Source organism: Pogona vitticeps, chromosome 1 (genome assembly GCF_051106095.1).
Source record: "Pogona vitticeps strain Pit_001003342236 chromosome 1, PviZW2.1, whole genome shotgun sequence".
Classification (NCBI taxonomy): Eukaryota; Metazoa; Chordata; class Lepidosauria; order Squamata; family Agamidae; genus Pogona; species Pogona vitticeps.
The window spans coordinates 184640791-184665971 of NC_135783.1; the positions used below are offsets into that span (position 1 = coordinate 184640791).

Sequence of the window (25181 nt, forward strand, 5' to 3'; positions counted from 1 at the left end):
CCAGAGCTTGCAAAATGACACCACACTGACGTTCCACTCTCTGCTTTACTCCAAGTGGCATGAGGGACCCAAGTGCATGCATCCACTAACTCTCAGTCTCCAGTCTTCTCCCCTATTCCTGGCATTTTGGTGCACCAACAGGGTGTACATGCAGCAGAGATGCACATCTTAGGGCTGAACCCGTGAGCATTTAACAAAACTGGGCAACCTCTTTTTTATATATGTATTTGTATGCATGCATTCCTTAATTTCTGCCACTAAAGTGATCAGCACAGTATTCATGTGCGCCATACACAAAGCAGCAATGGAGAAGTTGTTGTAGGACTGCAGCTTACATAATCCTGGACTAATCGCTGTACTGTGTGGGAACAATGGGAGGTGGGGTCTGGGGCTACCTGTATGGCCTCTGGAGACTCTTGAAGCAGGAATTTGGCCCTCAAACCTATTGAAGTTGTCTCTTTATCAGGGATGTTGGCAAGTCTTGGGGTCCAAGTCCCAAGTCCGAGTCTTTGGTATCAAGTCCCAAGGCCAAGTCTCTATTAAAACAAGCCCCTTTCCCCCAGAAAAAAGGGGAGGGGTGGGTGGGTTCTGAGTCTCGAGTCAAGTCTGAGTCATTGGAAACCCTCCTGAGTCAAGTCCAAGTCGAGTTGCCAATGCCACCTGAATTCGACTTGATAGCAAGTCCCATAGCTTGGGTCCCCATCCCTGCCCTCACTCTATAGTGAGAAGGAGCTGCACGTGTCCCATCTCTCTGATGAGTGCAGCTCTTATCTCTCCAATCTACTCATTTCCAAATAAGGCTTTATTTCATTCATGCCTCACTTGTTTCTGCCTGGAACCGGGCCTTTTTGGTTGTGGCCTTGGCTCTTCGGAGCAGATTCCCACAGGAAATTTGGCAGGCCTCCTCCCTCCAGATCTTTAAAAGGCTCCTGGAAACAGAACTGTTTAGAGATGCCTTGAAGGACATTCTTCCCCTTAAGTGGTGACATGAGCCTGGGCTCGGTTTAGATAGAGTAGTTTGTTGTGTTTAAAAGACAGTCACCACCATTTAGTGATTTAGCTTTTTAATGATTGGTTATGAGTTTCTTTGTTACCTATCCTTTAAAAATTTTTTTCCTTTATTGGGCTGTGGGTGGGAGGGAAGTGGGGGGGAATCTCTTGTTGTACAGCCACCCAGAGTAGTGATTCTTCACTAAGTAGGGCAGTATGTACACACACATTTAAATAAATAAATAAATAAATAAATAAATAAATAAATAAATAAATAAATAAATACATACATACATACATACATACATACATACATACATACATACATACATACATACATACATACATACATACATACATACATACATACATAAATAATAGTGTGTATGTTTAGTTGTATGCTTACAGACAGGAAACAAGTATGGCTAGAAATGGGGCTGGAGCATCTGTGTGTGTGTGTGTGTGTGTGTGTGTGGGTGTGGGTGTGGGTATGTGTGTGTGTGTAGATGTAGAAATAAGTGGACATGGTTGCTATGTAATTTCTAAAGAAGAAAAATCTGCTTTTCCATGTGGCTAGCCGGTGTGACCTTTCCCACAGGCCAGCCAACAACTTTACCAGTGGAAACAACCTTTCCATTCTGAAAAAACAAAAACAAAACCCACCTAGGCTTGCCAAAATGCCTGAGGAGGACCATTCACAGAAATACAAACTTTGAAAAGTTGAAGGAAGATGCATGGGATCTCCTGCCAGCTTCTGTCAGCCCACTCTTCACCTTGCAGGATTTCTAAAAAGTGTTTAAAAACCAATACTTTAAATGTGATTAAACTCTTGTGTGCTTGAGGCTTCAGTGAGGCCAACAGACTTTCAAGTAGCTTTTCCTGTTAACATAATGTTACGTATAAGCGGCAGGCTAAGCCAAGCCCTAGGACAGTGAGAAGCAGGATTGGATTTCAGCAGGTTTCTTTTCCCTTCTCAGATTTATGCATTAGGCGGGTGCACTGGTGTGCAAATGAGGGAGGGTAAATATTACATCCTGCAAATACATTAGCATTGCTTGTGATAATGAGCAGCTTTAAACAGAGATATGCATATAGACAACAAAATAATTGTACAAAGTCCTGGGAAGGTTCAGCTGCTTCATTAGCAGACTGAAAACAAGTGTGTCTCAAGTTTCATTAAAATCAGATGTAAATGCCTGTCTTTCGAGATCATTTGGAAACGAAAAGGGAAGACTATAAACTGGAGTATCCAAACAGAGAAAAGGATGGGTTAGTAGTCAACCAAAGACCTGGAACTAAAATAGGGGTCTGAGGTAGCAAGTAAGGAAAAGAAAAGCCTAGATGGATGACAGAAGAAACACTTAACATTCTAAAGGACAGGTGAGAAGCAAAAGTAAAAGAAACAGGAACAGATCACTGAATTTAGCTGTTCAGTGACTGTCATGTAGAGACCACTAAAAATACTACAACAATCAGTAAAGAGAAATAGAAGAGAACAACATAAGAGGAAAAGAGATCTCTTCCAGAACATCCAAGAAATCAAAGAGAAATATAAGCCTAAATTAGAAATGCTGAATGATCAACAGGGAAACAAACTATCTGACCAGGATAAAATAAAAAGAAGGTGGAAACAGTATGGGTAAACAATATTTATCCTTTCTATGGAAGGGATAAAAAGATGACAGACTCCTCTGAAGAGGAATCCTATGATGAAGAACCAGCAATCCTAGAAAGCAAAGTGAAAGTTGTTCTGAAATGACTAGGGAGAAATAAATCACCAGGGGTAGATGGAGTAGCAAGAATATGCCAACAAATATGGAAAACAAAACAATGACCCATAGACTGAAAATGTTTAATATACGTACATTCCATTCCCCAAGAAAGAAGATGCTAAGGAGTGCAGAAACATTAATTTCCCATGCAAGCAAAGTGATGCTCAAGGAGTTGCAAGAGGCACTTCAGATCATATTGCAAATATCCACTAGCTCCTGGAGCACACCAGGAAATTTCAGAAGATCGGTTTATGGTTTATAGACTACAGCAAAACCTTTGACTGTGTGGATCCTAAGAAACTATGGGTTGTTCACAAGGAAAAAGTGCATTTCATCTCTTATCTGTTCAATTTGTACACCGAACATATATGTTAAGCCAGACCAGATTCAGAGGATGGAGGAGTGAAAATTGGTAGAAGAAACATCAATAACTTAAGATATGCCAATGACATCATCTTACTAGCAGAAAGCAGCAATTACTTGAAATGAGTTTTAATGAAAGTGAAAGAAGAAAGTTCCAAAGCAGAACTGCAGTTGAATATTAAAAAGACAAAAATCATAACTACAGGACTACACAACTATAATGCAAACAATGAAGAAATTAAAATTGTTAAAGGTTTTGTATACCATGTTTCAATCATCAATCCAAAGAATCAGGAGACTGAGACTCGGAATGGCAGCAATAAAGGAATTAGGAAAGATCCTCAAAGTGTAAGGACGCGTGTCACTGGAGACCAAGACCAAGATCATCCATGCTCTTGTATTCCCACTTACCCTATATGGATTTGAAAGATGGACAGTAAAGAAATCTGACAGGGAAAAAATTGATTCATTTGAAATGTAGTGCTGGAGGAGAGCTTTGCAGATACCCTGGACTGCCAGAAAATGAACAAGCGAGTCCTAAATCAAATGAAGCCTGAGCTATCTCTGGAGGAAAAAACCGATGATATAGAGGCTGTGCTACTTTGAGCACATCATGAGGAGGCAGGATTCTCTGGCAAAGCCACTTCTCCAACTTTTGCAGTGGCATTGTCCAGCTAAAAAATTCTTATACAAATGTGTATAACAAAAAAAGAGAGCACACTGACATACATATTTTAATGAAAATAATTAACAAAAGGCATTGTGATACAAGAGAGTGCTTAGAAAAAAAGATGTTTGGTAATTGCATAGAAAAATGAATATAATAAGGGAATTATGTATGAAAAACCATTTAAACGTTTGTGCAGAAAATTTTTTAAAATGCAAACTCGTACATGAAACAAAGTGAATGTGTGGCTGGGAAAAAAAATAAGAAGAGCAATCAGAACTGACGGATGTATCCATCTCTATATGAAAGTTCCATTGGTAAGCTGATGTCTTCTGTGAATTATTTTGATTGATTCGTTTCTTGGGGAACAAGATGTTCAAATCTTAAATAAAAGCCAAGGGATATCATACAGCTGAAGTAAAATGCTTGTAACTGCCATTAATTTCAACAGAAAATTAAGCAGATGCTGAAATTTATTCCACTGAAATCAAAGGTACTTAAATGTACATAATATAGACTAGGAGACAGATGAACTAGTTTCTGACTCAGGTCAGCAACATTTCTATAGTGTTTTTAGCTTTAAATATTGCCTTTTAATGATGCACGACACCTTTGTATACCCATTGTTTTGTCCTTAAATATTGTCTTTAAATGCTGTATGCCGCCTTGGGTCCTTTTCTAACATATTTTAAATAAATAAATATAATAAACGAATATATTTACAGTCACAGGTTGTTGTATAACAACTGTAAGCTAATAGGCCTCGGCGACTCTGCTTTCCCATTACTTGTTCTTGTCATCTTGTCCTGTCAGAGCATATCTCCCAGCATGCACTGCTTCCAAATGATGAATATTTCAAAGTTCACAGAATATTTAAGTTTTTGGCTTATGTGTTGAAAGGATGGAAGTACTGAAACAGAACTCCATTGCCCCTGGCAAACCTGGCCATTGCTTTTCTCAGGCAGCTACTGCCATGTGGGTAGAAAAGTAGACCAGAACTCTGTCAGACATGTTGAAGGAAGGTATCATACACAGTGATAGAGTAACTCAACAGTTATTTTTGATTTAAGCTTTGAACCCAAGTCCAGGGCATCTGGAACCACTAAGCGTGTGTTTAGAGAATGTTGGGAACACTCATAATTTACTCTCTGAAGCCCTTCTAATTAACGTATATTTTCTTTGAGAAGCTCTGCTAGCTATGGGCTGTGCACGGCGGTTGTCCCCGGCGCTCAGGAGAGGCCAGCCAAAGGCCTGATATTTGCTACTGCACCACGAAGGACAGGACAGACCATCATAATAAGATGTCAACTCTAGACATCCCAGAATTCCAGAATGATGAGAGAACAATCAAGGGCCTACAAATGCCAGTGGCAACCATTCCGCAGAGCTCCAACGCAACGGAAGGGATGGGATTGGGACCAGTGTAGCTGGTGGATGGTTTACAAAAAAGAAAAGGTGGATTGCTAAAAAGGGTTGTGTGAAAGGCAATACAGATCAGCATAAGGAAGTATGTGTATCCATAATGCAAATCTAAGATGATTTCTAGAATTTAAATACAAATGACAGGCCATTTCAGTGTAGTGAAGAAGGCTGTGACCAGACCAGGTGAAGCAGATGCCTGTTGCTCCGTCTCTGTCCAGATGTTGATGCACAACAGCAAAGCCTTTGGGCTCTCCTCCTTATTTATTGATTTGAAATAGCTTTGGCTTCCCTCTTAAAAATGTTTAACGAAAACAGCTTGTGATCTCTGCTGCTAACGACACAGAAAAGCAGGCTTGTTGTGTGCTACCAGCTGACAGAAAATATTTCTGGTCCTTGCTGTCTCACCAGTAACTTTGCGTGAAAATGGCCAGGCATTTAATTGTTTCCCAATAATTTTCCTGAACATGGAGCAGCATTTCTGTAAGAACAGAACATAAGTTCAATGTTTCGCGTGTAGATTAGAAGACATATGCACATGTCCCAAGGGTTTGGCCATCCGAAGAGGGGTCAGGGGCCTACCCGAGGTTCTTTGATGCTTGATCAAGACAACAAAAAGTCACCTTGCCCCCATCTAAATAAAGCTGCATAGTAGCTGCGTGTAGCCAGAAAATGCCCCTTCTCCTTGGTGGTAAAATATAGTAATAAGCATAAATGAATATGAATCAGCTAATAAATTAAATAGTTAACTATGCCCTGCCTTTTCATGACAGCCCAAATCTGCTGTTAGAGGCAACTGCCTCACTCTGCTTAATGGTAGGACTGTCCTTGAAGGATGTTGGTTGGAAGTTTCATTCCCCAGAAGCTGATCTTCCAGAAGACCCAGCCTGGGTGGCCTTAGGCAAGCTGCACAGCCCTAGCATGCCCCCAGAAGTAGGGAATGGTAAAATCACCTCTGAGTACTCCCTACCTAGGAACACCAGAAAAGGATTGTTTTAAGTCAGACCTAACTTGAGAGCATACAATTAGAATTGTTGTTATTGTGCAGTTCTGAGCTCTTTTGTCCTCCGGAGGAAAAGTGAGAAACATACCATTTTTATACTGAGGGTAAAGGGGGGGGGGGAAATGCTCCTCTCTAGAGCCCAAGGTGGGCTCCTGTGCTGGCATTTCTTGTTGGGTCCTTGTACTTGCTGGGTTCACCACATGCAAAGGGATACTAAATGCACCGTCCCTGGGTGTGATCCAGCAGGGAAGGTTGATTTATAACTTTGGTGGGGCTGGTGTCAAATACTGGTCCCGAACACCCAGGCAGACTTGATATGGCCAAAAAAAGAGGGGGCAAATCCCCCCTACAAAATCAGCCAGACATCCACTTCCAGTAACAACTTTTCTTTATTGGGGTGGTGGTGGTCCTGAGCTTGGGACATTGCTGAAACTCCCCTCCCCGGTGCCATTTGAGACATTAAACTGGCTCCTTCAACAGCGAAGAGTAACGTAGAAATAAGGGAGGTGTGATTGTGATCACAGGATTTTGTATTTCGATAGAAGTATTATGATGCTCACGTGCTTTCTGACTCACAAAGGACATGCAAACGTGTCCTGATCTAGTCTATGCTGATGTCAATTCTAGAAGCATTTCTACCCTGTTTCCCCGAAAATAAGACCTAACCTGAAAATAAGCCCTAGTATGAGTTTTCAGGATGTTCGTAATATAAGCCCTACCCTCAAAATAAGCCCTCGTTGAGTGAAACCCTGCCCTCCGCCATTGTGCAGCAACCAGAAGAAGATGACATGACTGTATTTGAATACATGTAGATTGTTGTACATGGGGGAAAAACATCCACTGAAAATAAGCCCTAATGCTTTTTGGGGGGGGGAGGGAGCAAAAATTCATATAAGACCGTGGCTTATTTTCGGGGAAACACGGTAACAGCATTGGTCAAGTTATTAAAAATAAAAACTACATAGATTCTCATTTTTAACAATGAATTTTCCCCAGCAAGACTGAGATCAAAGAGCAATAGCATCAAATTAAGCGTCCTTTCATGTGTTACAGCACCAGCATGGGAGCTTATTTCCCCACCCTGCACCCACATGCCACGGTTAACATTTCGAAACTGGGAAGGATATGATGGGGAGCCCAAGGCATTGTTCGACCAGTACAAGGATTGATTTTGCCTGGATTGATCTTAGCCGCCTTGGGTTCTTTTCTGAGAAGAAAGACAGGATAAAAATAGTTTACATAAATCATTATATAAACTTCTGGCCCTTCAGGAGAACACTGGGGTTAGGAGTGAAGATTGTCTTCTCTCAGAGAAAGTTTTAGAAGAGATAGCTGTGTTAGCCTGTGCTAGCATATCAGGCAAAACAAAATAACAACAACAACAACAACAATAGTAATATTAATAGTAATAGTAACAATAGTAGTAATAAAGAAGGTAGAAATGTTGTGGCACCTTAAAGACAAGCTGTTATCTTTTAATGTGAGCTTTCATAGACAAGTACACTTCTTCAGACCAGTTGTTTGGTCTGAAGACGTTGACTTGTTCACGAAAGCTCACATTAAAAGATAGCCGTTAGTTTTTAAGGTGCCACAACGTTTTTAACCTTCTTTATTTTTTTCTTTTACTTTTGGTTTTGCCTCATTTTCTTAGAGATAACCCATGTTTGAACTGGTGTGGTTGATTCAGAATGGAACAGAGATCAGTCATCATTAAAACAGATGAAGAAAAGAAAACAAAATACTGGAGGTCAGTTCCTTGTGGTCCACAACATTTCAGACTGGGCCTGGTTCACCCTTGGTCATAATGAAGGTGTTTGCCTGCTTCATCATCTCACAGCTCCTCAGTGAGAGAAAACAGTGTGGTCAGCTGCCATGGTGATTGTTGTGGGCTGTTTTCTTCCCTCAATCTCCACTCTCTCTCTTTCTCTCTCTCTCTGCTCCAACACATCTGCTTCATGAGCGACAAATTAAACTGTCTGAATCTTGGGGCAGAGACGGCTGTCGCCAGCACACATGGCAAGCATGTGAAGTTGTGGGTTTTTGCTGAAATCCCTACAGGACACCACAAGGACCGAAATGCTTTGGAACTGACACAAGAGGGAGTTCCAGTCAGCTGAATGAAAGCGAAAAGATGCCGTACAGGAGGGGGAAGGAAGCCGGAAAAATTTCACTTCACTTCAGCTGTCCTGGCTGATCTTCCAGAAGCATTTGGGGGGTGGGGCTAGGGTGATTGGGGGCACATAATCATCTATCCTCTAATCTTCCCCAGTTACAGAAGAATCACTTTAGAACCACTGGCTCAAAGTCATCAACCCCAATAATTGTGGGAAATGGTATACCAGCTCTAACCTTGGCGGAAAGAATTGCTTCTCCTCTCAGGAAGCTAAGAGCAGCCGGATGGAAATTTTACACACACTTGCACACACACAACTGCTTTGTGTGTATGTGTGTGTGAAATTTCTGTAAACACACATGCACACACATGAACACCCCTGGGCTCCTGGGCTGCTCTTGGCTTTCCAAAAATGTATGTACAGCAATTCCTAAAAACATATTTTACTTTCTTTTTCAGGAAGCATGTTCAGCATCAAATTAAATGTTCATGGCAGTCAACCACAAGTTATTAAACGTGATTTTGCTGCCATATTGCAAAGCTGACTGCAGGTAGAGGCCAGATACACAGACAAACTGATTCATTGCGACTTAATACAAAGAGGCTTTCAGGAAAAGAGACATGCAGAGGTTTCAGCTTAAAACCATTTTACTTCTTCTGTAACCCTTGAAGTTACGTGGAGAAAATTAGATCCATCCTTTACTCCTGGCCTGGCCTCCTTTCCTCTTCAGGTCCCACAACAAATCTTTTCTAAGTCTTTTCCAAGTCTTAAGGATATGAAGGAGCCTGTAAGAAATGGCTGTGGTCACCAAGTCAGCAAAAATGCAAGAAATCTGTGTCAAAATTAAACTTGTTTGACAAGAAACACCCAAATGTTTGAAGCTGACATGATGAAGGACTCTGCCGCCATCCCATAATGATTCAGGCAACAAATTATTCAATTTAATATCCATGAAAGTGGGATTTTTAGATGTGCAGAGGGAGACAGCATTTCCTATGTGATGAGAAGGATGAAGGCTTTTATATTATTTTATTTTTTTCAAAATAGTTACTATGCTAGAAACAGAAACAAGGAAGTCTTCCTGAACTTATTGGGTGGTTTACTTCTGTTTAAATGTAGGGTCAGGATCTACAAAGCAACAAAAAAAGTGAGTCTGGAAACAGGTTACAAAGAAATGTCCATGAAGTATGAGTACGTATACATTAGGTTAAGCATCTCCAGAAATTGTGCAGTTAGCTTACATTCTAGCAACAGTTTGAGAGAGAGAGAGAGAGAGAGAGAGAGAGAGAGAGAAAGAAAGAAAGAAAGAAAGAAAGAAAGAAAGAAAGAAAGAAAGAAAGAAAGCTTGGAAGTGTTTTTCTCAAGCCAAAAAAATGAGATTGTGCATGGAGGAATACATAAAGGTTTCTATTTATCACAGTTTCGTTGCTTTGTGTGGATATGATTTATGACAATTCCTTGAGGCTTTGGCTCAGAGTGACAGGTGGCATCTCCACCCAGAGATGGCTCTTTATAAAGCTAATAGGTCTTAATTCTCATCCAAGAGGAAGCGCCCTGCCAATATATTGCAGTACAATTAGGAAAGCTTGCAAAAGTTACCTTTTTAAACTACAACTCCCAGAACATCTCGTAGGCAGTCTCAAAAAAGAAGCTTTTCCCTACCTCTGTTGTAGACTACCTCATTGCTTAGCTTGAAAGTCCCAGAATTTTGTTCCTCCAGCTCCTGGCTCCATAATACCACTGCTGTCTGCTTAGGATATACCTATTTTTAGAGTGCAGGCTTAAAAAATGGCCAAGGAACAGCAAATGAACAGCCACAGGAGATCATTCAAAATGAAAGAGATGATCATGTAAAGTGGAAATGGCTGCCTCGCACGATTGCCAAAATAACCAGCAAGACAGGATTGTTGGGTAGCAGGATATACCTCATCCCCACGTTAACATCTGCCCTGGGGAGCTTGTAAAACTGGGTGGGAAGGGAAAGCTATAAAGGAAGCTTCTCCTGCAGGTTATGGATTGAAATCTGTGCTCCACAAGAGGAATAGAAAGGGGTACAATTTTAGGTAAGATTTTGGAAAGAACAAATTCCACAAGCATCTTTAATTAGATGATAGTTCTCCCTGCAATCCTCAAGGATCATCTTGTCTGCCCTAACAACACAGGGACTCTGTTATTACAACACCCTGTTAGGTTTCTGTTTGTTTTAAAATGTAGAAGATGAGAGGAGGGGTGGTGGTTTCAGTTTTGAATATATTTGTTAGGATAACATTTATTTTTTGTTTTGGCCATGCTATGTAGTTCCTTGAATTTGGGCTGATAGAATAGGGTTAGCATGTCTCAAAATTGCCCCGGTGATAGTCACACATGGGTCTAGAGTCCTACTTTTCAATCGCATCTCATCCTTATTCAAAAAATGAAATAGAACGAGGTGGGTGTGGGTTAGGGTCATCTCTTGGATGAATTGGGCAGGAAATGTTGCAGAGTCTCGCTTGTTAGTCTTAGGGGGCCAAACTACCCATCAGCCTCTCCACGGACACAAAACACCCTTTCTTTTTTTCACAGCTGTTGTTTTAAAAACTAGAAGAGTCCAATTTGATCACACACGTAACGTATCTTTCTACACAGTGTTTCTTATAACACCATCATTAAAAATGTTTTAATGTTATTATCATAGATTTCACATCAACTTTCTCAAACTCAGTTGGAAACCAAAAGTGTCCTTTGGCGATGTGTGGAAGCAGCCACCTCTCCGAGACTGCAGAGCTGGCTTGTGAGGCGCTTCCACAAACCAGCTTGGGAACTGGCTGCCTGAGGGAGTGAGACTCTGGGGCCGGCCATCTCAGAACAGGGCACTTTGCCAAGAATAATAGGAGGTGCTGTCTGGCAGGTTCCTTCCCCATAAGTGGATTATGGGGCTGTTGTTTACACCGGAAGGACCAAAAGGGGACTCACAGGAGGGAGGCCCACTGGAGAAATGTCCTGCTATGACACTGGGTGACTCCTCTGAATGTTTTTAAGGTGGCAAAGGCACCCGTCATTTGAATGCCACTGAACGGCTTCTGAATGAATACAAAAGAGCAGACGGCTCCACTTATTCCTGAAATTAGATGCAATCATATCTGTGAATCACAGAGCAGCAAATCACGGTAATTGACATTACAATGCATTATCCCACTGCACTACCTAACTGCAGTGTACCGCCTCAGCAGAACTACCCCTCTGGTGACCTAGACTGTTATTTGCCTAAGGCTCCGAGCCAGACCAAAGCGATAAAACTACAAAAAGAAATGCTTTCTGCTGCAGAAAAAAAAGGAGCAAATTAGAATTGGAGTCAAGCCCCTAGCTAATGCAAGACTAGCATCTTCTTGCTCACAGTTTGCATAATTAGAGATCACGAATGGTTTTTGTTATTGTGCTAAAAATACTCTAGCTTTGTTTAAATCAGCTATTTCATTAACAGCATGACATTTGCACAAGCATTAGCAAGGTAGACAGGGCAGCGAAGAGAGCGCCGACATCCTTTAGTTAACACTGAAAAGTAAATTCAATTTTGCCCCCACCCTGCCGTGGCCGGCTCAATTTTGGACTGCCAAGGCACTTGAGACAATTTGAGGAGACCCGGTTCAGCTCTCTCTACCCTGCGGAGTTAATAAGTGACACAATGTCCTTCCCTCTCCCCAAAGCAGTGGGGGGTGCGGGGAGGGGGGCTTCCAAGAAAAGAACACTGGAGTTTGATGGTATCTCAGGGCAAATTGCTTTAATTGCTCACTTAGAAGTTAGGGAGGAATTGGTAAGTGAGAGAACTAGTCAAACTAGAGAAAGGACAACAACGCCAGTCTCCAAGGCAGAATCAGGGTCTGAAAGTGAAGTCCAGGAAACAGAGGAACACCCCCGCCCCACCCCAGAGGTGTTTGCTGGGATTTTGCATCCAGCCCCCAAAGCAGTGCAGTTGTTGGAGGAGAGGAGCGAGATGGGACCTTTTCAGAGCTCCTGTCAGCTGGGGAAGCCAGGATGAGGCTTAGAAGGGCTAAAGTTTAGACCAAGGAATGAAGTGTAGTCAAAGGGGAGAGTGCTGCACAGAACAGAGAAGAGGAACGGCCAGTGGCCAAAAGGAGCCAAGGCTTGCAAGAAGAGGTCTTCCTAAGGCTCTGCGCACAACCTTCCACTAGGAGGGGCGAGGCAAAGGGCAGCCCATCGGATGCTGTTAAACTGCAGTGCCCAACCTTCCTCACCATTGGCGACTGTGGCAAGGGCTGCCGGGAGTTGAAACTCAACAGCATCTGGAAGGCCGCACTTTGCCCACTCTCACATTTTGACAATACTCTATGTCCTCATCCTCCACACCGCCTGGACTTGCCCGTGCATTCCACAGGACTCCTATGTCAGCCAGAGGAGCCCACCTTCCCTTTCTCAGCATGCCAGAAAAGCAGAGGGATCCACAGGTCGAGCTAATCATGGGACCATGGGACCATATCCTTAGGGTCCTTTGCAGGGTGAGTGGCTTACGGATACCAGCCTGTTTGTGTCATCCTTAACTCTGCTTTGTGAATGGGAACTTAGTAAGACGCCATCTCCCAAGCTAGGCCACAGGTCCATCTGGCTCTTTATTGTCAACATGGATGAGCCTTGGCCCTCCTGAGTTTCAGCCAGAAGTCCTTCTCAGCCCTACCTGGAGGTTTCAGGGCTTGAACTTTGGAAATGTTGGCCATGCCACAGTCCTTCTGCAAGAGGAAATCTGTGTAACCCTTTTACATTCCTGGAAGCACTGATGGAATTGTCAATTCTTGTCTGACCTCAACTGCTTATATCTGTTTTCTCTCTGCACTCCTCTCCACACTTCAGCCAACTTCTGCAGAGGACTGATTGGCATCTCTTAGCTTTTTTTTGGGGGGGGGGTAGGTGGGATTCCTTAGAGAAAGCCCCTTACTCTTCTGGATGCCTGATTGACATTTATATCACAAGTATATATATTAATTATGCTGGAGTGACAAGTGCCTTTGAGACACTATCCCTGTGATCTCCCATCACTTCTACGCACTCTGGAAACCAGAGGGCCAGTCACAGCTCTGGAAAAGCTACTTTTTGGATTACAACTCCCAGAATCCCCTGTCCAACATGCCTAGTGGCCATCCTGGTTAGACAACTGTTGTCCAAAAAAGGTAATTTCTGCAACCCAGGCTCATTGATTCCCATGTGTTCTGGAAACCTGATAGTCCTGGCAGCAGGACCAAGCTCCCGACGTCCTAGGATCTCATTGACCTTGAATACTAGGGCAAATTTTTCTTTACTCCTATTATCCAACGAGCAACCACAGGCTGTATATTTCCCCTGCCTGTGCAAAGGAACTAGTAGTGGGCAGGGGGAGGTGCCCTGGGAATTGTACCTGCCTCCCTGCCTCTCTGTTTCTGAAGGGCCATTTGGGCGAACTGGGCTCTTTTTACACGGGGCAGGTACAGTTCCTGTCTCAATGGACACCTGTCAGTGAGGCTTTAGCTGCAGATTTCCTGCTTTGGCAGGAGATTAGCCTTGATGATACAATAGAGTCCCTTTCCATGCTGCAGTTCTGTGATTCTGTGCTTCTCTTGTAACACCAGTTGAGGGAAGCTGGGATGATGTTTGTAAAGGACAATGGATGGGGAAAGAGAAAGAGATGCTACTTAACCTTTCCTGTGCTCCTGGATTCTGCCCAACATATTTCTCCCTAGCTGGGGACAAAAAACTGAAGAAACCCGATAGACAGGGAAATCTTGGCATGGAAGAAGGCGCAGACACATCTTTCATTTGCCTTTTCCCCACCCAACTCTGACACACACAGACACACACATGCATGCACACACAGAGAGAGAGACTGCATTCATGTTAACAACCAGACACACCGCTGGAAAGCTTGTTTGTGAATATGGCCCATCTTTGCATTTTAAGATCATCCATTTCTAGATACACGGTAGAGACTGTTCACAAGGTATGTATGGAAACAGATTTTCATTAGCTGCAAGCCTTGGATATAATGTTAATAAAGACTTTAGGTTCAAATTCTATGTTGACTAATACATATTCTGTAGAACAGCCTTCTGGCATAGTAACATTTCTAGTGTGGTCCATGGTCCTCATCCCTACACTATGAAGGATATTTGTTTGCAGATGCCCTACTGTTTCCCCTAGTTGATGTAGATTAGCCAGTGTGGAGATAATTTTATTTAAATTTTCAAATAGATTATAGGTAGAAGATCAATACAAAAGACTTAAAAAACCCCAACTGTGCAATTTTAATCTGTGAAGGTGCACAATTGCATTTTAAAAAAAGTTTCACCATATGGAAAGAAATTTGCTTTGTTTTCAGTTTGTGTTGTACAGACTTCTAATCTGAAAATAACTCAAAGTGCTAGTAATGAATTTCTTCTCATGCTTCTGCAAGAGGTTGGAAGAGATCGTGCCCACTTTGTGACATTTGTGGACCATGCTGTGTCACATCCCAGTCAGTCTGCCAGGTTGTTCAGTCAATACATCCTGCCCTTCTTTCCCCTTTTACTGCTCAGCTGTAATAATCTGTACTTTTTGTTTCTCATTATAAGACCAGCTAGCTTTCCGCATTTTGTGTGTTTTACAATTTCTTGAGCATCCTCTCAATCCACCAAATTCTCAGCACCCTGAAATAAAATCCACATTACTCTGGCCCATGTTACTGTCTGTGATTTCATGCCATATAACAGGACTAAGAGTTCATAACATAGAATAGGGCACTTTCTCAAAGTTAATAAGTATACACAGGCCCTGCTAGAGATGGATGAGAAATTCATTCAGTTCACATTTCAGTAATGCAGCACTTTCAAATTACTACAGAAACCAAAACTTAGTCATCCTGTGGAATTCACACATCCCCAAATTTTGCAGTGCAATTCTCAGATCAAAGGATCTCTATTTTTGAAAAATCATTTATCAAGGGAAAGTGCATGCAAGAATGAATTTCAGTAGCAAAGATTCATGTGGCACATTTCAGATGCCCAAACTGCTTACAGCATGAGCTTTTGTAGATACAGAGATACTGTATATCATTATATGTATCTGAGTACAGTGGTGCCTCGCTTAGCGATCACTCCGTTAAGCGATGAAATCACTTTGTGATGGACTTTTGGCCATCTCTGGAGCGATCGCTTAGCGATGTCCCCTATGGCTAAAATTCGCTTTGCAATGATCGCGGGGAAATGATCATGGCAAAGCGAACTTTTTAAAACAGCTGATCGGCGGTTCCAAAATGGCCGCTGGAAAAACAAAATGGCCACCGCTCTTTTGCCTCGCTTTAGAGGCACCCAAAATGGCCACCGCTATGGAGGAATTTCACTTTAAGGTAAGTTTTTAGCCCATGGGAACGTATTAAACGTGTTTAATACGTTCCTATGGGCTTTTTAATATCGCTTAGCGATTAAATCACTTAGCAATGTTTTTTCCGGAACGAACTAACATCGCTAAGTGAGGCACCACTGTAAGTAGTCTGTGAAATCAGGCAGGACTAGCTCTATAGAGAGATTTTAGCTATATACAGTATATCACAGAAGTGAGTACACCCCCTCACATTTCATAAATATTTTAGTATATCTTTTCATATGACAACACTGGAGAAATGACACTTGGCTATAATGTAAAGCGGTGTGTATACAGCTTGTATAACAGTGCAAATGTATTGTCCTTTCAAAATAACGCAACACAGAGCTATTAATGTCTAAACCGCTGGCAACAAAAGTGAGTACACCCCTAAGTGACAATGTCCAAATTGGGCACAAAATGTCAATATTTTGTGTGGCCACCATTATTTTCCAGCACTGCTTTAACCCTTTTGGGCATAGAGTCACCAGAGCTTCACAGGTTGCCACTGGAGTCCTCTTCCACTCTTCCATGATGACGTCACAGAGCTGGTGGATGTTAGAGACCTTGTGCACCTCCACCTTCCATTTCAGGATGACCCACAGATGCTCAATAGGGTTTAGGTCTGGAGACATGCTTGGCCAGTCCATCACCTTTACCGTCAGCTTCTTTAGCAAGGCAGTGGTCATTTTGGAGGTGTGTTTGGGGTTGTTATCATGTTGCAATACTGCCCTGTACATGTTGCCATTCACGGTTCCCTCTATGAACTGTAGCTCCCCAGTGCCGGGAGCACTCATGCAGCCCCAGAGCATGACACTCCCACCACCATGCTTGACTGTAGGCACAACACACTTGTCTTTGTACTCCTCAGCAGGTTGCCACCGCACATGCTTGACACCATCTGAACCAAATAAGTTTAGGTTGGTCTCATCGGACCACAATCCATGTCCTTAGTCTGTTTGTCTGCAGCAAACTGTATGCAGGCTTTCTTGTGCATCATCTTTAGAAGAGGCTTCCTTCTGGGACGACAGCCCTGGAGACCAATTTGATGCAGTGTGAGGCATATGGTCGGAGCACTGACAGGCTGACCCCTCCACACCTTCAACCTCTTCAGCAATGCTGGCAGCACTCAGATGTCAATTTCCCAAAGCCAACCTCTGGATATGACGCAGAGCACTGAGCACTGAGCACAGGCTCTCAACTTCTTTGGTCGACCATGGTGAGGCCTGTTCTGAGTGGAACCTGTCCTGTTAAACCACAGTATGGTCTTGGCCACCGTGCTGCAGCGCAGTTTCAGGGTTTGGGCAATCTTCTTATAGCCTAGGTCATCTTTATGTAGAGCAACATTTCATTTTTTTGAGATCCTCAGATAGTTCATTACCATGAGGTGCCGTGTGGAACTTCCAGTGACCAGTCTGACAGAGTGAGAGTGATAACACCTGCTCCCCCTTAACACCTGAGACTTGTGATACTAAAGGGTCTCATGACATCAGGGAGGAAAAATGGCTACTTGGGCCAAATTTGGACATTGTCACTTAGGGGTGTACTCAGTTTTGTTGCCAATGGTTCAGACATTAATGGCTGTGTGTTGCATTATTTTGAGGGGACAGCACGTTTACATTGTTATACTAGCTGTATACTCACTGCTTTACATTGTAACCAAGTGTCATTTCTTCAGTGTTGTCACATGAAAAGATATATATATGAAATGTGAGGGGGTGTACTCACTTCTGTGATATACTGTATACAGTACCTACATTGGAGATGGGTTGCAGACAGTGAAGCAAGAGTAACTCTGAACACAGAATTAATAACAGTGAAAATTATGTTCACATAAAAATCTTGGCACTAGTTACCAGATTTCTTATCCAGTATATAAATCACTGGTGATATTCTGGTGTACCATATATACATATACTGGTAGAAATGATGTTTACAATTTATGTTATGAGCATTGCTTGCATAAAAAAGAGTATTTACTTATAACTTTTTAAAGCGTATTAACTAGGTAGAATTGCAAATGAAAATATGTATAAATGTTAATGCAAGCTTAAAAAAACACACATGGCAGTTTGGGGCAAACCAAATTTAAAACTGGAAAAATGAGAAATAAGCAAAAACTACTTGACAGATTCAACCATCCCTAATCTAAGGATATGGTTTTAGGACATGTGCTTTGGCTTGCTGCCTATGGCTCAGATGGGAGACCTCTACTACTACACCTGGGGAATGCTGCTTTAAGTTTAGTGGATGAAAAGCGGGATATAACAAATAAAAAAAAGCAATGGCAAGATGTTTGCAAAGATCAGTGTTTCCCAACCTTGGGTATCCTAGGTGTTCTTGGACTGCAGCTCCCAGAAGCCTTCACCACTAGCTGTGCTGGCTGGGGTTTCTGGGAGTTGTAGTCCAAGAACACCTGGGATTCACATAGTGCTGCAAGGAAACAAGTGTAACAGAATATAAATGTTGTACCCCCAACTTCCCCCAGCGATGACAAGTCAGGAAATGAACTGCCGCCGCCCCCCGCCCCCCCGGCCAAATGTTGGTTCACCAAATGCTATTTCTTTCAGACAGGCAGACATTGGTAGCACACAATATCCAAAACCACTCTGTGGGATAATTCTGTCCCATTTGTGGGAGGAATTATTTTGCTGTGGGTGTTGTTCCAGGCAGGACTAGCTCTGAAATCCTGGAATAGTTTGGGATGCTGAGCTCCCGTCCATTGTTGTGGCTCTGTGGTCACCTAAGAAGTCAGCGGATGGGTTCTGTGGCTTCAGCAACAGATTTTAAAAGGAGCATATAGAAGTATTTCTGGTAAGCAGCTGGATTCCGTGGTGGGTTTTTCAAGTCAGAAAAGAAACAGTGATCTCTGAGGTCTGGTCCAGAGTTCCTACTCTGTCACAGGCTAAAAGGGGCTTCTAGACCAGAGGTCTCACTTGGATTGGTGTTGAACATCATAGATGGTGTGTGCTTCCTCTTTAGCTCTGCCACCCTAAACAGACTAATCAGGACATGTTTTCCCCCAGGGACCTCGAGATATAAAGCCAACCAACAGATTGATGCAGGAATGCTAGGCAGGGTCTACCCAAGATGGTGGTCCCTCTCTGTTCCATGCAGAGAAGCTAACAGGGCTGGCAGTAGAGTTTCACCTCTACGCTAGAGGTGGGACACCATCCTCTGCTGCATCTGAAACAGCAAGCTAGTTTAGGGAGCCAGGGACTGATTATACAGCATACGTAGTTTTGGTTACGGAGCTCAGGAGGAACAGCCTGGGAGTTGCCTCTGCTCCCCAGCATCTCCAGGCAGAAGCAATGAATTGCTTTGCTCTGCGTAATGATGGTCATGGTGTTGAGAATTCAGATCTATGCAGGAGTCAGGTCATGTACCTTGAGACCCACTTCCCTGATGCCTGCTGCGTAGGAAAAGCTAGTAGTTCTTTAGTGTTCTCTCTTGACATGGGTGTTTATGGAGATTCCTCACCATAAATAGGTATTTAGGGAGATTCTTTTGCTTTCTGACGTGTGTTGACCCACAAACCAAGCCCATGCCAAAATAAGAGTACACAGGTTCGTGCCTGGTCCACTTGATATCTTTTTAGAAATACTTTGACCCAATTCTTCTCTTGTTGGTAGTTCTGTGTTCCTGGATCTCTGGGGGGAAATCAGCAAACGGGGAAACATAAACAGCAAGGCCAGGTCACAGCACATAGGCTGAGGGCACCAAGCCTGGGAGTTTAGGTGGAGGCATGATAGAAGGCCAGACAGGTCGGGGTAGTGGTTCTGTTCACAGAGCTGGGTGTTTTCCCCTCCTCCTTTTTTTAAGCTGCCAGAGAAAGCCCCGATCTCATTAGTGAGCAGAGTGGCTTCCTATGTCATCCCCAAGAAAAGGCACTTTAAAAGGGCAATGATTCCTTTTTAAAAGGACAATGGAGGGGAACCGGCTCTCACATGACCTGGAATTATTATTATGGCACTTCTGAAGAGTTAGCCCTGTTAGTCTACAACAGCAAAAACAGCAAAGAATCTTCTGATACTGCAAGAGATGTTTTATTTGGCATCTGTTTTTGCATGCGATCTGCTTTTTCAGATGCAAAGGGAGGACTATTGGGTATTGCAATTACTGTTACTATTACTATTATTTCTATAACTACTACTATTAAAAGCAGTGTCTCTCTCTGAATGCAATGGATGGCAAACAAGGTCTTTATGGGTGCTGCCTGACAAAGGGTTCAATGAGGACTTCTCCGTTACCTTGGCTATATAAAAATAGGAGCATGTGGGCAGTTTCCTCCAGATTTGGGCACCCAAAGTATGGGATGTTTAAACCCCTTTCTGTTGAATCACAGCTTACAAAACAAGATCTTTGGAAGTGGGATGGCAATAGCCAAGCCGCCACCAATCCCTGCCAGAATCCATCTCTTAAAATAGCTCTGGAGAATATTCACCCTCCCCCACGAATCCTGTGACACCACTGTTCATAAACACAGGGTGGCTTTTCACCACAATCAGCAACCCAGGTTGAAGCTGAATTCCAGGAAGTCAATGCTGGCTGCTTACTTCTATTTGTAGTGAAATGGCTCTCAAACAACTGTTCTCAATGCTGTACATTTATCAATAAAATTTAAATATTTTGAAAAACAAAAAGATGTTTGAGGTGGTGTGAAAATCATCACCAAGCTGTACAATGTCTTTGCAAAACCTTGCTTCTGCTATAACCTTACCGTGTGTGTGTGTGTGTGTGTGTGTGTGTGTGTGTGTCTGTGTGTCTGTTTGTCTGTCTGTCTGTGTCTGTGTCTGTGTCTGTGTGTGTCTGTGTGTGTTTCGCTCAGGTCTGTTGATAAAACTGGGAACCTGTTTGGAAGAATGGAGGCTGCTAGAGTGGCCACAGTCCCTGAGCAGGAGGAGGTAAGCAGCAGAGGAGAAAAAGAAGACCTTGCTGGTCTGAGTTGGAGTCTTTGGCATCTTATATACAAGATTCCGCCCCCCCCCCTTGAAAAAGTGAGGAGTAGGTGGATTCCAAGTTGTGAACTGAGTCTGAGTCACTGGGAGGAAAAAACAACAACACCTTGAGTTGAGTTCAAGTTGAGTCACCAGTACGACTTAAGCTCAACTTGACAGCAAGTTGCATGATTCGAGTCTTCACCCCCTTGCTGGTCACATTATCAAATGATCATGCATGACATGAAAAATGATGTAGAAATATAATTCCTAATCATCCTATTCACCGGAATTCACTCTTAGGATGTAAGAGCACTAACAGGAGCAGGACACCAAACAAACATATAAATACAGTACATAAATAAATGGTGCCGTCTGTGAGACATCAGGCATGAACACTTCACAGGCAGAGAACTAGTTATGGTAGGAAATCGTACCGAAAAAACCACCTCCGTCTTACTTTTGTCAGCTCAGACTGTAGTGAAGCACTTTCTGATATTGCCTAGCAGTTGCCAGGTGTACTTCCTTAGCCATTCTATTGCCCTTTGCTACTGTGCTCTGGTCCATGGGGTCACGAAGAGTCGGACACGACTAAACATCAACAACAACAACAACTGCCCCATGGACCATCAGAAAGGGTTAGCCAGATGTGCAAGGATAGGAGCAGGTTGGGACTGGCTATGAGACAGGGGACACAATATGAGCATATTGACAAGAGTCACTTAAATGGGCCACCCTGAAGTCCTACAGAGAGAGATGTTCACAGGCAGGCTTTCTCTAATGTGAATTCTCTAAAGGCCCGAGACTTTCCTGAACTGGCACCATTCTTACAGCGTTCACTACCTCCCCAGAATCCAAGAATCCTGTTACTGTATCTTCTGTTCATGAATGCCTGGTTCTGGGCTAAGAACTTTGTTAGCATGCCCTCCCTTGGCATCTCTGCCCAAGACTTTCCTCTTCTTTGCTTCGCTCCAACTAGAGTTGCAATACTTCCCAGCTTATCTTCAAGAGAGGTCAGATTAAAGAGAGGTAACTTCTGCCCCTCCGCACCCCAGATTGCTTAGTCCTTCACTCTTTTTAGCACCTGGAATACCAAGCCACATCTACAATCTATTCCGGCTTTGCGACACCTTACAGTCTCAGAAGCCTCATGGTCTTTCAAGTTTCTTTTCTTTAATAATATTTCTGAAGCACAAAACACGCAGTCATTTCCTTATTGTCTACAGCACTTCTCTACTATGATCTCTGCTGCTCCCCAGTGTAGTCATTGTGTACTTTTTAATTAATGTGTTTCCACTAGATTTCTTGTACTGAATACCTCTATGTGAATGTGATTTGGTCAGCATGATCTGTGTTATGGTTCAAAGGTCCCTTGCAGTTGTGTCTCAGAGCATATGAGAGCTAAGAGAGCAGACCAGGTAGCTGACTATTACCTGTGATGGCACATTCACATATACAAGTGTCCACGTGCAGCTGTAATGACGAGCATGCCCATGTGAACTGGCCTTCATTCACAAAACTGTTTCCGTTCATTAAAACTCCGCAAAACCCTTCCCAACTTGGTGCTTTCCGGATGTGTCAGACCCCAACTTCCATAATTAAAAAGCACAGCTGGCTGGGGGGGTCCAAAACATCTGGAGGGCCCAAGGCTGTGGGAGCTGGTGCTAGAATTAGGTGACCAATCCCAAGGCAGGTCCAAAGACAGGAATCGTAACCGGATAATGTATTACAGGAGCATGCTGAGAAGGGGAATATCCTAGGAAAGCAGTGGGAAAGAGACAGGTGCTTCTTTTTCTTCCATGGAAATTATCTCAGTGCTCAGAAAAGTTGCTTGCTGGGACGACAATGCCTAGAAACACACCCTCCCCATTCCAACATGGCTGGTGGATGGCGATGCTGGCTCAAAGGTTCTAGGCATTGTAGCATGAATGTAACTTTCCAAGCTCTAGATTTCCTGCATACCTGGTGGTCTGTTCCAGCAGCCAAAAGGGAAAGCAAGAAGTGAACAGCTGTCCTGCAGGCAGACCCAGAAATAGAAGAGGTGCACAGCGCTGCTTCAATGTTCAACCCTTGACATGCTGACCCACAATTCTGGCTAGTCCTAGCCAGTAGTGAGCAGCGGTAGGTGTTCCATCTCCTGAGGGCCATCTGTTTCCCACCCATGAACCCATTGGCTGATACAAAGCCAACAAAAGTCTCCAGTTCCAACTCGCTTAAGTCAAACCTGTACTAATGACCTGTACTTAGCCTCTGCTACTCATGTCTAAAGCAGCTGCCACTTGGATATATACCTTCTCACAATCAATGCCAGCAAGACAGCAGCCAATGTTCTGAGGGATTCTCTGCAGACTGGGGGTGGGTTTTGGCTTTGCTTTCAGTAACTGGCCACTTATCTGAAGTCCTCCCAATCTCACCAGCAATTGGCTTCCTTTGAACACCATAATCTATAAGAGGAAAGCAATGGCCTAGATTATTCTAGTACAACTATTACAATACATTGGGACTGCCTGTTGTCCTTTCCATCACATTGTGGAAATCTCTCGCATAAGTAAATCATTTGAACATACCAGATTGATAAGGAACACTGGGGGTTTCTCCCAGGGCTTTACAGCTGGGAGCAAATTGTTAAATGCCTGTGGATTACCTACTGTAATATTTCACTCTCCTAGATTCAGAAGCATGGATTGCTAATCTGAGCAAGACTGAGGAATCTGTAGTGATGGAAGCATTTGTGGTAAAGAAATCCGTTCCTGGGTTATGCTCTGCTTTCTTTGTTTGTGAGTTTAGTTTATTTTGGTATCAGTAGATGGTCTACTATTTGACTTTGGCTTTTTAAGAAAGTATGGGAATGGGTAGGAAGGGAAAGAAATAATAAGTTCCTGACGGATTTCTTCCCTGGTGATTTGCAAAGTCACTGCCACCTCCCATCTGTCTCTGCTTGGCTTCCTGTGTAATAAGTTAATAGACCAATAATAGCTGATGAACTGGAAGGGGGGGAGGGGCAGCCATGTTGCACTCAGAATGGAATGAGGTGCCCTTACAATGATAAACGGATCCTATTCCATTAAACCACAAAGCTGTCTCCACTCTTCTCTTCATCCTGTATAAGCGGCTGAAAGGGGCGGGGGAACCATGGAATTGCTGTCGCTCACTGCAGCTGCCAGGAAATGATACTAATTCGTTTAATTTGCAATAAACACAGGCACTTAAAACTCTCCAAATAATCTAAGCTAGAAATCTCAGGGTTTTTTTTTTTAATACATACAGGATGACACAGTTAAGAGACTTTGGAGTGTGGGTTTCTTTAACCTTTGACACAAAGATCCTCAGGCCAAAGTTACTTGTCTAACCGTTTGCCCTTCAGACCATCACAGAAGCGCTAACAAAATGTGGAGCTGCCGGGACTGGTCCTTGGCACCTGAACAGATTAAAGCAGTGATGCTGAATTTGGAACCGTATCTGTAAAGCTCAGAAGGCACCTGCTCATATAAGGCAGTTCCTTGGTGAAGCAACCATGAAAGGGTCTGTTTCTCGGAGAAGGAAATAGGCCAACTCACCTATAGAAATATTCAAATTAGCTAATAAGGATCCATCGTTCAACAATGGAGAACATGTTATGGTGTCTGAAAGATCTCAGGTCAATCCCTGGTGTCTCTAAGTAGGGCGGGGGGGGGAATTCTTGCCTGAAATACCTGGAGAAATTGTGCCAGTCAGCATGGACAATATTGAGGTCAATAGGCTAAAGCTCTGCCCAGGGGTAAGGCAGCTTCGTGGCTCCAAAAGAGAAAGGCATAGAGGGCTAGACTTGAAACATGGGGGGGGGGGAAGGAACTGTTGCAGAACAAGTCTGAGTACTGCCTCCTTTACTCCATCAAACACAGTCATTGGAGCCTCTATGAGTATTTAATAGAACTTGGTAATAAGTAGTTGGAAATTATTAATTCCTTAGCATGGTGACTCTTTGGACCACAACCCTAAGAACCCTCTAGCTTCCATAGCCATACTGATCATGTTGGCTGAGGCATTCTGGGAGTTGTAGTCCCAGAAAAGTAACATTGCCAAGTCCTGCTACGTAATTAATTCCTTTCCAATTTTATTTTATTTGAGGAACATTATTCAAGTTGTTTTGTTTAAGAATATTTTGTAGAACTTTTCGATGTTGAAAGTTTTTTTTAAAAATAAAACAGATGCAATAAAGCCAACTGCAAAAAAATGAAAAAGAAAAACAATGACAAAACTATATAAACTTTAAAACAAACCCTTGAAACAATTAATTGAAAACAAGAGTACATGACAGTATTATCAGGAAAACAATCATGCGATGCCTGAGGGAAGTGTACTTGGCTTAAATTCCATAGGGTCCCAAGTCCTTTCACAGGAAGAAAGGCATTGACGCATACCGTGTTTTTGCAATAACCAAGTTACAGTAATGCATATCCAAGTTACATTAAGATCATAAACTGAGAGTCCGCTTTGTGCCCTCTATGGTGTATCTATGATGATTTTAATTATTTTTCTATATAGAACTTCATGACTTAGGCTGAAGTACATCCCTTT

General features: G+C 42.9%; 2 long non-coding RNA genes across 3 annotated transcripts in view; one reads left to right on the forward strand and one right to left on the reverse strand.

Moving 5' to 3' along the window:
- LOC144584256 (uncharacterized) overlaps positions 1–25181 on the reverse strand; it is a 159410-nt gene that overhangs the window by 81172 nt on the left and 53057 nt on the right. The gene's annotated exons all lie outside the window — the stretch shown is intronic.
- The window catches only part of LOC140701889 (uncharacterized), a 56065-nt gene that overhangs the window by 28844 nt on the left and 2040 nt on the right, over positions 1–25181 (forward strand). The window contains exons 1-2 of one of the 2 annotated variants that reach the window (XR_012080884.2): positions 18248–18501; positions 20516–20591. This is a non-coding gene — a long non-coding RNA (uncharacterized LOC140701889). Of the gene's footprint in view, positions 1–18247; positions 18502–20515; positions 20592–25181 lie in introns of those variants that run through there. The other variant, XR_013538381.1, reaches the window with a different exon arrangement.